Source organism: Heterocephalus glaber, unplaced genomic scaffold (assembly GCF_053883595.1).
Source record: "Heterocephalus glaber isolate CG9 unplaced genomic scaffold, H.glaber_assembly_v1.0 deba00001543, whole genome shotgun sequence".
Lineage (NCBI taxonomy): Eukaryota > Metazoa > Chordata > Mammalia > Rodentia > Bathyergidae > Heterocephalus > Heterocephalus glaber.
Window position 1 is genome coordinate 2,856,200 of NW_028258336.1, and position 13,573 is coordinate 2,869,772.

A 13,573-nucleotide genomic window follows, 5' to 3' on the forward strand; every position below is an offset into this window, starting at 1 on the left:
TTTTTTCCTTCTATTCTCTTTTTTTCTTTGTCCCTTCCTTCCTTTCTCCTTTCCCCTCCCTTTTTCCCCTTTTCATTTGAACATTTTCTTCCCATTTCCCAATATCTATTATACATTTTGGTCCTTATTTACACTTTGTTTCTGACACCAGAGAAACAATGCAGTATTTAAACAAACTTTAATTTTAGCTCATCCCATATGTGACACGCAGAAAATTTCCACAATCCTTCTACTACTGAATAAAATGAACAAAGTAGGCAATGTCAACCATGATTTAGTTACATGAAGAAAATAACAGCATACATTTATTATAAATGTCTTCTATGCTTCTGACACTGCACTTTCTACATACTGTATCATTTGAGGTTTTTTGGGTTTTTTTGGTGGTACCGGGGATCAAACTCAGGATGGTCATACTGTATCAAGAAACAATCAGACGGGGTAGGTAGTATTATCCCATCTTAGAGCTGAAAATCCTAAGTCACTGCATGGAAAAAACCAATGATGTTTCCAACATGGTCCCAACCAGGGCACCACGGGCAAACAAACGCTAAGGCTACAGGAAATGTTTTACATGGACCGTCACATGGGCACCTCTGTAAAGACCCATGTAAGTGAGCAACAAGAATTTAACACTGGTCTATGACCTCTTGAGGAACACCAAGGAGTTTTTAGTTTTGGATAAGTTGTTAGCTGTGGATTCATGATATCTAAGACCCTTGGAGCACTCAAAATTTTGCCATTCTATACTCCATTGAAGTTAGTATTTTAGCAGCAAAAGAGTAGGAAAAGATTATGCCCCTGTTCCTGTACCCTGCCGAAACCTCACATAAACGTTCTAACACAACTAATGACCCTCTTGGCGGACATATGTTATCCAGGTAATCTGTGATGTATCTTGTGTTCACCTCTCTACCTACTATGCAACAAGTGATCAGGACAGTATATCCTCCAATAAATGTTTCTATTGTGCATTGAATTTGGAAACAATACTGTGTAGTGCCCTCCCAATCTCTGCCCTCCACTGAGTGAAAGGTGTCTCATGACATGGGAACACAAAGAAACTCCAGGAGGAGGAAACATCCTATCCATTAGAAGATGGCCTGAGGAAGCCAGCCAGGTGATTTCCACACTGTGGGCCATGACTCCTTAGTGAAATCAATCTAGTTAATCAATCCCAGCATTTTAAAGAAATTGAACTAGAATTAAATTTAAAATATCAGTGTGTGAAACACAAAGGTATAATATTGTTTTAAGAAATTCTGCTTCAGCAACGTATTTTTATAATTACTTATGTGTATTGGTAGCATGTGTACCAGGTTTAATATAAAATATATTTCTTACTGTACTTTTAAAGTTATTTCTTTAAGCCTCCCAAGTAACCACGTTCTGTTGAGTTTTCTTCCCATACCTATCCCAACCGCTCTGCCCACTGTGGGTATCCACTTCGTAGGTAAGGTCAACATCTCTCACTAGGTTCATCAGAAGAGCCTCCAGTTAGTCTCTATAATAAGTATTCCATGTCCTTCTTCAAAGTGGGCCTCCACCTCTTTTCCAGGATGATTCTAAATGCAGATTGGATCCTGTCACTCCCCAACTTAAAAGGCTTCAGTGCCTGCATCATCAAATCAAACAGCTCTCTTAGCACTAGGGTAGCAGAGGTTCCACAAGCCAAACCCAAGCACTTTCCACCTCCTACAGCTGCAGCCTCAGTCACTGCTGAATACCAATTTCTATACTGTACTGTTAGAAATTTCAGCACACACTAAGAGAAGAACTTTTCCTTTAGCACCAGGCAGCTATCTACCCATATGCCTCTGCTCATTCTCTTCCTTTGCATTCCTCTTCAGGAATGTTTTCCTCCAAAGAGCCTTCCTAAAACCCTGGAATGGTTAACTGAACCTACTCTGGGCTCCTAGCACATGCTGTATCTACCTCTACCAGATCATTACCCTCAGGAAAACAAGACTACTTGTATATCTGCTTCTTCCACTGGGCAAGAAGGTTTTTACCTACATCCTCCCAGGCTTTACTCAAATGTCATCTTAATGAGACTTTTTAAGCCTTCCCTGACCACTTCATCTTCATTTGCAAACTGTAATTATCTCTTTTCCAGCTCCTGCCACTCATTTATTTATCACTTACCACATTTGATATGTGTATATATACACACATGATGTTACTGTATTTTACATGATGTTATATATTTTAACTTAGCTTGTTTACTTTATCTACAGCCAGAATGCCAACTAAATTTTTGTCAGCTTTATTATGGCTGTATCCTAGTGCCTGGCATATAAGGAGAATTCAAAAAATGAGCTTAATGAATAAATGAGCAAATACCATTAAGATCAGAGATCCCTAGTAATTCAACTTTGAGTTTCCAGCACAAATCACAGTGCCTACTAACTGTAATGAATGTTTGGACCTTAAAGAGTGAAAATAGAAACTCACCACGATGTAGTCTATTTTTTTGTCTCATACTCTTTCAGTAGGCACAGGCCAGAAATATATAAGGCTAGACATACCAGTGAGCTGGCCAAAAGGAAAGCAGAAATCCTAGAATATCAACCTCCTTACAATATAGGCAGGCCATCTGAGAAAATGTTACACATCTGATACCTTTTGGGAGTAAATACTATTTTAAAAAGACATTTCCCTATTTGGCACAAAGGTATAACAGTCACAAGCTTTTATTTATTTGTTTGTTTATTTTTGGTACTGGAGATTGAACTCGGGTCCTTGCGCTTGCGCAGCAGGCGGCAAAACCCCTGAGCTCAATTCCCAGCCCACAAGCTTTTAATATCTGTATTTTCAGCATTTATATATGTTGATAGAAGCACTGAAACTCTAAGGCAGGTGAAACAAATAAACCATTAAGCACATCACTCTTGGCAGGAAGGAGGCTTTTACTTGACAACAGGTCAAAAGCAAATCTAATATTTATAAGCATTTTAAAAATCAAATTAAGAATGTCAGGAAAGTGACAAAACATACATATGTTCTTTCACATTAAAACTAAATCACACATATGTTAAAGTAATTTTTGTTAAACACAAATTTGTGAACAATACTTGAAACTGGGAAAGAAATGCAAAGTCATTTTTTAACATTTCTTTCTAATACAAGATGTTCTAATTTCAAAAAACCACATTGCTTTGTCCTTAAGATAAACAAAACTGGGAAATACTTAAAATATAAAACCAGAGAAATTATATGATCAGAAAAGTACTGTATCAATATTTCTTTAAAACTATATATTCCATCCAGAGCTGAAAAAGAAAACAACCAGTTTTGAGTGTTCTCAAAGGAAAAGAATGACATTTGAAGAGAAGCAAATGGATGGAGATGGACTACAATGGGAACCTCAATTTTTTAAAGACATCAATTAATAAAATTCTTTAAGCAAAAAATCTTAATAATAAAAGAAAGTCCCTGGTATAAATGACCTCACACTCCAGGACCATTTAAACACTATTTGAAAGGGTTCTATATTTCATAGTACATAAATATACTCTCCTGTTACCAAGTTAAGGTGGGAGTAAGTCAAATCAGATCCATAAATCATCACAAGCCGTCAGAACCCCACCCAGATAATTTATTGTGTGTTCTGGGTGTAAAACTCACTCTGACATCTTCGTTAACCAGACTTGACAGGTCTGCACTCAAAAACCGGCCCTAGATTTCTCTGTGCTGTTATAATTTAAATCAACAAATTATAACTGAAATATCAAGAATCAAATATTATCATAATTATTATAAAAGGAAAGAACAGAGTGAACCAAGCTCTTTCCTTTGCAAGGAAGAAAATTAATACTTTGCTTAATGAGGTAAGCCAATGTGTAATCACTATATTTGCATGGAAATAAAATAAGAATCCATTCCACCAAGTGTGACAATTTTATATTTTATATCTTTGAGTCAAATTTTCAAAATCTCTTTCCTGTTTCCCTTCAGCCCACCATGCTCAGAAATAGCCCAGCCATATATTTGGCAAAGAGGGTTGAGGGTCTAGGGAGGTACTGTAGACATTGCTGAGAGAAGAATTTGCCTGTTGCAAATTTCACCATCACCAAATGTTCTTTCTCAAGTATTTAAAAGGAAAAAAGAAAGTCAAAAGAAAAAAGTGACAGACTAGTCAGCTTCAAGAAGCATAATGTTTTAATAAAAATATGATTTAGTTGTAAGTAATTTGTTCTTCCCTCTTAAATGACCTTGTTATTGAGAAAATAGGAAATGATCTCTGACTAAGAAGAAACAAGGGAACAATCAAACTGAGATCATTCTAGGACAAAAAGCACCATAGGAGCAGCTCCAAAGACTCCCCTTTTCCAGGATTCATAAGGCTACCTTGAAAGCTCAATTTTAAGAAACTTTTGTTTACTGTATCAAATTCTTTACAACTCTATGCAATATCAAAAAGCAAGATTCGCATTTTTTCTAAACAGAAAGGTTTGATGTCATTATTTGAGAATTCTAGAAAGAAGTCTTTTGAAAGGACAAATTCAGCAGATCACAGCTTTTTAGCAATTCTAATCTGCAGCACTGCCACCTCTGCAGCAGTAAAATAAACTTGATTCTGGGCTGTCCCTCAAGATGTTTAATAGATCGGGCCTGACAGGAGAGCTAGAGCCAATGCCTTTGTGTTTAAGAAGAATCATTTGAATGACCAATAGAACAAAGAACATTTTAGGTTGTGAAATGATCAACTAACATTCTGAACAGAACATCTAAAAACTTACATCTTAGAAGAAGAGATTTCTGATTTTAAAAATGGTACTCACTTGAGTTCCTGGTGTTGTTTTTCCCAATTTCTTGCTACAATGACATGGAAGATGTAGAAAGGAGTGAATAGGCATCTTCCCTCCAAAAATCAAGGCTGTTGAATATACAAGTTATAGCCAGAATCTGGAAAGGGCCACTGTGATATTAAGGCAGAAATGCATCCACACTTCTACTCAGGGCACATCCTCACTTCATTAACCAATCTTCTTTAAAACAGTAGGGAATTTAATAATAACCCTGCCACTTCCCTGACCGAGGCATACTGTATCCAGCACAGACCAGCTCTGATTGCCTCCCCCGACAGCCATCTCTCCCCACTCAAAAAGATATCACTAATCTCAGAAAACTACTTAGAAAGTAAGCGCAATGATGATGCTGAACATCAAGTTTTATGAGCAATATTTCTTATGGCAAAATCATAGCCTTAATTAATTCATTTATTTGACAAGTATTCATTGAGTTCCCTCCATATGCCAAGCACTGTTTGATGTGCTTAGGACACACTAGTAAAAACACGGAGATAAAGATCTCTGCCCTCCTGGTATTTACATTCTAATGAGGGTAGACAATAAACAAATACAATAAGTGATATATGATTATAAGTAATATAAGTAATAAATGATTTCAAAGACAAAAATACTGTATGAAAAAAACAAGCAAACACCCACATGAAGCCAGGAAAACAGGGCTGGGAATTGAGGGAGGGCCAAAGAGTAATGGGTGGTCTATGTGAGCCCATGGAGAAGACAGCGCTTGGTGAAGAGAATTAATTAAGCCCCTGGACACCTAGGGAAGAATTTCTAGACTGAAGTTTAAAACAGCCACAAGGCACCAGCATGTCTAGTATATCCAAAGAAGAGCAGGCTAGAGTAGAGTTGGGGTAAGGGGAGACAGGAGTTGAGCAGAAGTAACTCTTTAGAGGAATCTATCTACATAGCAGAGCAATGAAATTGTGGGCCCATGGTAGAGAGGTGAGGGCATGGGACAGTTAATGGAAGATGGAATCATCAGAGCATGCTTGTGGGCTGCATGCCTAAAAAGGAACAGAACTGCTGAGATGGTTTCCACTAACCAGGCAGAGACAGGATGGGGCACACACAAACGGACTGGCTCCGGGTAGAAGCATTAATTGTCACCTTTCTCAACAATTAGGAGGAGGAAGAACAGGAATGATAATGGGCAGATGAGACAGGGAAGTCTGGAAGCTCTCCTCTGACTATTTCAACTTTCACACCAGCGTAGGAATAGGAACCAATATAGGAATCAAGCTCATCAGCTAGGAGTGAAGATGGAAGGAGAGATGTTTCAAGTTCTGAGAAAGGAGATGTGAAAAAGTTACCTTAATAAAAGCAAAAAAAGGTTTTAAAAAGTCACCTTGAAAATTATTAAATAAAAAAATAAATTAAGCTATTTCATTCAACAAGCTAAAAAACAACCACTGCCAAATAAAACTAAGGGAAGCAAAAGAAAGAATCATTAAAAAAGATAAAAGCAGAAATTAATAGATTGGAATAAAAACAGTGGAACAGGTGCTTCTTTGAAAAGATCAATAAAATATATAAATTTCTACCAAAGCTCATCAAGGAAGAGAAAAAATACAATTTCACAACATCAGAAATAAGAAAATGCATATAGCCAAAGAAACAAAGGAGATTTCATATGCATAAAGGAATATGGACCATTTTTATTGAAAGTTATGAAACACTGATTGGAGATAATTCCCAGAAAAAATAAATTATCAAAACTGACTCAAGAGGTACATTGTGAATAATTAAATAACTACATGGAAATATACAATGTTGACAATGATTTTACAGGGTAACCTACCAAGCCTTTAAGAAACACAGAATTTTTATGCTATTTAGAATGTTATGAGGTATTTAAAATATTCAGACGAGATTTTCATTTCACCTCGTAAGAGAATAAACCTGATATCAAAACTTCAAAGGAATATACAAGAAATATACAAGAAATATAAATTCATTTTCTTTAAAGTATTTATAAATGAGCAACTATCAAATTACATACAGCTATAATGAAATCATATTAGATGCCAAAATAGCATTTAACCAAAAAATTAAACCATTACTGATACAAAATTTTTACATTAAACAATATCCACCACTAGATAATATAAGATTATATTTCACAATGAAAGACCTTCCCATTAACCTCAGAAACACCTAATAAGAGCTCGATAAATGTTAGCTTATGATTATTATCACATTTAAACAAGAATATCTGTTCTTAGCACTGGTACTTAACTCTATAGAGTAACTTTTATCTGTTCTCAAAAGAGATAATGGTTCAGTGACTATGACAACTGCTTGAAAAGTCTTGGTTGTAAATTCAGGCAAGTTGGTTACAAACCTTTCCAAAATATAACACAAAACACAAACACTTCAAGTGAACAATCTGTTGGAATTGCATTTTGTGGCAATAAACAATGTAGTAGATCTTGATGTTTGCCCAAATTTCAAAGAATTAAGTAAAGCAAATCTATAAAAAGATCAGTGAGGAAAGAATATTTTATTTCATCTCATTTTGTAAACAATTTAGGATGACGTATATAAACCATTAAACATTTTATCTTCATGTTCATTCAGCTGATAGTTTACTAATTGGAAATTCTTCAGCTTAAGGAAGAAATGAAAACTTTAAAAATTCCTGTTTCTGGGCCAGGGATGTAGCTCAGCGGCACAGTGCTTGCCTGGCAAGCCTGAGGTCCTGAATTCAATCCTAGGTACCAAAAACAAAAAACAAAAAAAAACCCTTATTTTTCCTCCTAGCTTGATTTCCCTGTGCCTTCCCACTGGAAAGAGGGCTCATTAGGAATCAAATTAGTTGGTCCTCCACAAACAATTCTTTACATCTTTTCTAACAACTGTTTAGGTTTGTGAAAGCTTTTTAGAGTTGCCAAGCAAAGGGCAACAACGAGAGTTGTGCCCTCCTGGTGGCATTCAGTCCCTATGCATGGCAAGCTCATGCATACAGCTATACACTATAATTTGCTTCCTAAAGGGAAATAATTCACAGCTCATTTCTGTAACTTAGGTCAGGCATCCCGTATTTGAAAGATGTGCAGCTTCTCTAGAGAATTCAGGAAATTGGATATTCTTTAGTATCTGCTACTATGCAACTCTATGGTGGTAAAGACCAAAAGAAGAGGGGAGTGAAATCTAGTCAGCTACACACATAAATACACAAAAACACTACCAAGAATGAAGCAAAGTCACTCTTGAAAAATCCAAAGCTGTACCCAACAGCGGGAGTGGAAGGCAAACAAGAGGCACAGATGAAGAACTGCATAGCATAGAGAGTAACCCTGAGGGTACAAGACCTCAAATGCAGGATAAAAATGAGGAGGAAGCTCAAGGAAGGTAACAAAGCATTACAATAACAGCACAACAACAAATAGCATAACCAGGCAAACAAGTAGAGACTTGGAATCAGTGAAAAATTCAAACAGTGATATTTCTTAAAACAGTTCACTGTTACCACATGCAAACACATAGAACCACTTTGTAAAAGGAAGGGTAGCCACGTTTGGACCATATGAGACTGTCAGAGTGAGTGGTCCAGAGGTATCTGCTCCATTATACTGTTAACAATCTCTTCCTTCCTTCCTTCCTTCCTTCCTTTTCTTTCTTTTTCTTTCTTTTTCTTTCTTTCTCCTTCTTTCCTTCAGTACCAAGGGTTGGAACTCAGGACTTTGCACTTTCGAGGCAGGGACGGTGCCACTGAGCTAAATCCCCGGCCCAGTCACACACTCTTTCGCATCAGCCTCTGCTGGACACCTGCACTGGACCCCAGCCAGGATGAGGCCCTCAGGCTCAGCAGATACCAAAACAACCTTCACTAATAGGACCCTACTAAACTAACAAAATACCAGCACATAGAGCAAGGTATGTGCCTAATTCAATGAGCAAGAAGACCTTATAGCTTAGTGACTTGAACCCAAAGGCAAGGTTTAAAGGTTCAAAAAATATGATACCTTCAAATACGGCTCCTTTTTGCTTAGTAAATCTAACAGTGGCTTAAAAAATTGTATGTCTGTGTTTATATATGTATATTATATATGTTAGCCTATGTGTTTCATACCCCATAAACCTGAATACACTGAAGAGCCTCTGAAAAGTCTTTTTTAAAAGCAGACAGGATGTGAGCTGCTGTGCATTGGCCAAGAGCAACAAAACACTTTCATAGCTGAAATGCAGTCCCTTAGGTCCCAGTGTGAGCTCAGGGATGGAGGAAGGCTCACAGCTGTGGGAACGTGGTGGGAACCAGGCCTGGACCTGCAGTCACGTGACCTCCTTCCTTTCCTCAGGCATTAGCAGGACCATGCCTAACTGGGAATGACTGCAATTCCTGGGACTATCCAAATGATCAAGAAAAGAGGTCACCATTTTTTAAAAATTTACAAATATGAACACGAAGGAGATCAGATTCCACCTGCATAGTACAAAACTGAGGCCAAGCAAAGGAAAACACCTTAGACTGAATGCTAGGAACAATTTATTTCCCTAACATGGAGATCTATTAAATGCCTAGCAACCTCTCCAGGGAAATAGTAGCAAAGTCACTCAGAGTGGAGAAAGAAATTCATTTCTGAAAGCCTCTTTCCAACTTGGAAAATTTAACTCTACGCCTTGTAATCCCAAGAGACCGCTTGGCTGAGGCTGCAGTAGGTGTAACCATATGTCAAAATTAATACATTGGATGTGCTACTCACCCACAATTTGCTAGAAAATAGTCAAAACTCAAAGTGCCAAAGGAATCTTTTCTTTATGGATATGACCATAGCTCTTACTTTATAATATTAACATATCTACTTTATCTTTAGCCTGGATAAGAAAATTATTTAAAGAAGAAATGATTAAAAGACCACTAAATTAGGCATCCCTTGATCCCAATGTGAAGGAATTTTGGCTATCCCCATGGCAGCATTTTCACCAGCAATGATTCCTTCTGCTCTATTCTAAATCCAGGGCACAGAGTGGCCTTTTCCATTACCTGGCTAAGCAGTTCAGTCCCATCCCAAGTCACTGTTCTCCAGGGCCAAGCCTAGCAGAGTCCAAGCTCCTCTACGAAACCTTCTTCTTCGGGTCCCATGTGTCATGGAAACCTCTGCTTCCCTTCAGCTTAATGCTCATCACCAGAATGGCCAGTGGCCCCAGCCCGAGCTTCCCAAGAGGGAATTTGTCCTCTTCAACTGTGAGACCCATGCTTAGCAATAGAAGCCATGTGTTAGCTGAAAAAATGTTGATGTGTTAGGAACTGAGCCAAAACAGAAGGGAAAGAAAGGACTGGTGAAAATGACAATTCTGGACATGGTGCTTAAGAGTCAAGACAATGGCAGAAAAACAGACCAAGGGATGTCATGAGCCCTATCTGTCCAGGTCTACAAATATTTTTGCCTCAAACTCATCCAAACAATTATGAAACATATATGCTGTAACAAAATTTAATGTTGAAAATTGTTAATCCTATGTTTACATCATGGTGTGAAATCTATTTTCTGACATTTTGTAAATATTGACATTTTTAAATAAAACTGCTTTTATTTAAGCTTTTACATATATCCACTGTTATTTAAATATAATGTTTTAATACCACGATCCATATTTAAAATACATGTACGACCTTTCCTTTTACTCTCATATTTTCATAGTTCCTCTTTTCTTAACTTGTATTTTCATTCCATTCCATCACAGAATTTTGTCAAAAATAATAATTTTATGCTTTAAGACTTTCTATTGATCAGATTATATTTCTGCAACAAAGTTATTAAAATTTATCTTTTACTGTGATCAATGGTTCTAATTGTTTAAAATGTCATTAATAGAACCCAATTTAACAAAGCAATTTTGTAATAATTTAAAATGGCAGCATAAAAGTAAAAATTTCTTGGAAATATATTTCTCAATAAAATAGATGAGATGGTTTATTTTTTCCAGTTGGTTCATGGATCTATGAATTTTACTGCTAGAATAAGAAATGTTTCAGTAGCAATTCTATTCTGTTTTTTTCTTTTTGGTGTTAGAAATATAAACTAAAAAACTTTGTTCATCTCATTAAGTTGATGGGAACAAAGGAAATACTGGCATAGCAGAGGTTCTTAATTCTTTCAACTGCTGAAATTAATGCCTCCCAAATCATAGGTGGTTAAACATAATCATACATGGTAATCACTACTCCTTCACAATCATTTAGGGTTATCTTCAACTTCATTTTAAATAGTCACTCAATTTGAAAAGGATCAATTTCCAAATCATTAGTTTCATTCGTTTTTTTAACACCCCTCTGATATTCTGATTGGCCTTTTGTCTGGCACCCTGTCAGGGAAAGGTTTACTGTCTGCCCCTGTATGCCATGCATGATTTTTTTTTTTTTTTTTGTACCAGGAATCAAACTCGGGTCCTTGCGCTTGCGCAGCAGGTGGCAAAACCACTGAGCTAAATCCCCAGCCCTATGCCATGCATGATAATATCTACAAGAGGGAATGCCAAGCAACTCATTAGTACTGGTGTGTTCCTCAGCAGATCCATTTTAGGCAAAAATGCACAAGGAGCTGCAGATACAACATTGTTTCCCTACAACTCTCCATGGGACCAGTTTCCCTTAGAGAGTCATCATGGACCAGAGGGGTAACATGTACCCAGGTTTGTTGACTTCAAGGACCAGTGTGCTAGAGGCCTGTTCTTAGGTGGAAGCAGATTTAATTACCAGCAGAAAGAGAGAGACAGTGCACACCAGAGTAGCTTTTAGTGGAGCAAAAAACAAAACAATCCCATGACACATGCAGATATGACCCCAACCAGAAAGTACAATAGACAGACAGGGTCCTTTGCTTGTGGCCAGACATGAGCAAGGGATCTAGCTCAGTGTGTGGCAAAGCAAGAATACACCTTCTAAATGCCATTTAAAAAAAAAAAAAAAAAGGCAAAGAGCAACAATAACAGAGGGAACAGTGGCAAAAGCTTAGTACATTATCTTTAGATCCTGGATTAAGAAAATGCACAGAATTCACTATTAGTGGGGAAATAGCATTTGCCAATGAAAAGGAATGGATGCCTAATCTGCCAAGGACAAGTACAAAAGCAAGGCAAGATGCAAAACAAGGAAAGAAGGAAGGCAATGACTATAATCACTGCGCTGGAGGATTCACCCAGACCTGAGTCAAGCATGCCAAGAGAGAAGTACTTAATACTATCTTCCTACAAAATAGTCCTAAATTCCCAGACTTTTAAAGCTGGAGAACTCCATTGTTGTGTTCTCTAATTAAAAAAACACTAAAACCTGGTAAACAGTTCCAGTCATCCAGCCAAAGGGTACACAGCTAGAGACTGGCAGTTCACAGAATTTCCAGGCCACCAGGGATCTACTCATCTGCCATGGGCCTGATGATTTGCACATTACTGAGTTACTAGGTCTCTCCCTTGTATGATGAGTTTTTGAAAAAGAGAAGAACAATGTGAAGAACAATTTGGATAAATTTGTTGTGGAGCCAGAGACAAAGTCTAGCCCAAGGATTAACAACATGGATTTGGGCCAAACTACCTGAGGGCAAATGTTGGCTCCTCCACTTACCAGCTAGATAATCTCAAAGCTCTGCAGATGGATTCTTCTCTCTATAGAATGGGGATACAAGGTACCTTCCTCGTGGGAGCATCCTAAGGATTAAATGCACTGACGTATAAATAAGGCACCTACAAGAGTACTAGACACATGGAAATAAGTTACAGCTCCTACAATTATCATCATCACTGAAAGCGAACTAGATCATCAAGGAAGGAGTGACTTAAAGGGGCCATCTGGTTCAATCCCCAATTCTAAATCCTCCGGTCTAAAACTGCTAAAACAGATTATCAAACTAATATCAGAACCTCCACTGTAATTCTCTACTGGCCTAACCAGCCATTGTGGGGAGAGTGAAATACTGACAATGTCTCCATAAATAAAAATATCCCAAAGTATCACCCAAAATTTCTTCTAGGATTATAGGAAGTTTGCAATGAGATTTATAAAAACAAAAAAAATTAAATTCTGGGAATATCTTGATTCAATTGAAAAAGAAATGCAAAAGAAATGGAAGAGGGTAAGCAATTAACCCCAAACTTCATGGTGAAAATATCGTTTGAGTAATGTATTCTGTGTCACGTCTAGATTAATAGTCAATATCAAGGCAGAAAGATGAAGTAATTATGGATAGAATACTCAGGGGGTATACATACACATTTTAAAGTCCAAATTAAATTTTAGCCACTATCAGTGTTTCTCTTCCTCATAGGCCATGGTCATCAGTCCCAGTGTCTCCTCCCCAGACCAACAACAGCAGATTAGTAACCAGGACTAATGCAGGGCTGTTTGAGGTAGGAGAGCTAGGAGCTTTGGGGCGTGGTGATGTGTGTGTTGGGAGATGTTGCTTGTCCCAGAGAAGGAATCCTGGCCTTTGTGGGTTGGTGGTAGAAGGAGAGATACTGGTGATACAAACAAGATGAGAATATTAAAAAGAAAATAGACCAAGAGAAAGAAAAAACAAGGAGAGAGAAAAAGTGAGAATAGTTACTCTGTTATATGTTGGTTAAGAGAAGTAAAAGAAGGGCCTGGGATTTAGCTCAGTGGTTTCACTGCCTGCTGTGCAAGCACAAGGATGAGAGTTTGATCCCGGGTACCAAAAAAAGAGAAGTAAAAGAAGGGTACGAGTGGGGAAAATGTGCACAGGGACCTAATGGGAGAAAAAACTCCATTGGGGTGAACATTTTTGGGGCAAATCTCATCAACACTG

The 13,573-nt window shown here is 37.5% G+C and overlaps 1 protein-coding gene across 12 annotated transcripts in view; it reads right to left on the minus strand.

Moving 5' to 3' along the window:
- Positions 1–13,573, minus strand: part of Mast4 (microtubule associated serine/threonine kinase family member 4) — a 594,077-nt gene that overhangs the window by 467,094 nt on the left and 113,410 nt on the right. The gene's annotated exons all lie outside the window — the stretch shown is intronic.